Source organism: Phalaenopsis equestris, unplaced genomic scaffold, assembly GCF_001263595.1.
Source record: "Phalaenopsis equestris unplaced genomic scaffold, ASM126359v1 Scaffold001328, whole genome shotgun sequence".
Classification (NCBI taxonomy): domain Eukaryota; kingdom Viridiplantae; phylum Streptophyta; class Magnoliopsida; order Asparagales; family Orchidaceae; genus Phalaenopsis; species Phalaenopsis equestris.
In genome coordinates, this window is record NW_018165767.1 from 91,162 (window position 1) to 92,756 (window position 1,595).

The following is a 1,595-nucleotide window of genomic DNA, read 5'->3' on the forward strand; positions in this document are numbered from 1 at the left end:
TTTATATAATAATATATTATATATATTTATGTTTAAATTTAAATCATAACACCTCATGTGACAATGTGGTTAGTATCTTCTTTTGTATAGATTTGATCCAGGTTTGAATTCCACACTTTACATCTATTTTTCTCAATTTTAGTTTAATGAGCCAATTTCGAGTCGAACACGAGCCGAACACGAACACGAATATTTAAATCGAGTCGAACACAAACACACTGTTCACGAGCCGATTTCGAACACGAGCTATTTCGAACGAGCCGAACACGAGCCAAGCCTGAGCTCGCTCAAGCTCGGCTTGTTTACAGCCCTATTTGGCAATAAGCTTTGCATTAAAATTTGTGGATTTAGAACTTAAATGATTTTTTTCTTATTTACCTTTCTGTCGGCGCTATTTTTGGTTGGAGAGTTGCCCGTAAGAAGCTGTCGGTCACCTGAATCGAAATCCCGTCGCCCGCTTCGGAAGGACGTTTTATTTACATATATATTTATTTTTATAAAAATATGAAGTCAAACTGACACCATATTTTTTATATTTTAAATGAAAGAGCGTTGTACCTGAAATCCTATATCTATCCCAAAGGATAAACAAAAGACTTGAGGATAAGGCTCGATCAAATAAACTAAGGAATATATGACATTTGTTTGGTCTGCCAAACCATTTTGTTTGCTGATAAGTTCCCCTATTTAATATAAATAATTAAATAGGGTTTATATTGCTGGGTTCGGACATGCTTCCTATAAGGGCAAGCCCATATAGTTAATTACATCTTAAATGACCAAAGTCACCTAAGAAGACTCTCGATAAAAATCAGGAAATATTATATTCAAGGAGTTTCAAAGGGTGGGACTTTTCAATGACTTCGGACGTAGAGATGTGAAAGGGGATTGATTGGAATTTGGAACATTTTGTTGTAGAGTCCAAATGAGGAAGAACTAGGGGATGTCATGGGTTCAGAGGAGAACCCCGGTGACTTCCCAAGCTATCCTAATGTTTGGCTTCAGTTTTGAGGATAAATATTTAGGTGTTTCATCATGTCAATTTTATTAGTTAGGTCTTACATTCGTGTGAAATTATCACACAAATAGCCTGGAAGATGTGAGGATTTAGGTCATGACAAACGACAATCTCGAAATCCTAAGACGAATTAGAGCTTATATTGTATAGCAGGGTTATACAAAGACCTAAAAATAAGATGAGGATTTATGTGGCATAAGCAAGCAACCTCGAAGTCCTATGACTTTATTGTTTAAGTCTAAGGAAGGGAAATTGGTTTAGCTAGGGAAGACGAGTTTTGCTGTTGAAGATGGTCGTGCTGCACTCCATGCTAGCCCCAAGCTCCTTGTCGCAACGTGTTTGAGTTATCTAGTGTGTCAAGTTATAATGTCAAATCAGGTGGCCCTATGGTTGAATTTATTTAAATTTTATGAGGGGATATTAAAGTTTATTAGAGCGACACCGGTTAGGATCCTACGGTTCCCTCGTTCCGGCACCACTATTTTCTATTGGATTCACTTAGTCCAAATGCTCAACTTAATGAGTTCCATAATTTCATTTAAACCGTGAGAAGCCTCGTTAGCAACCATAGGTTACC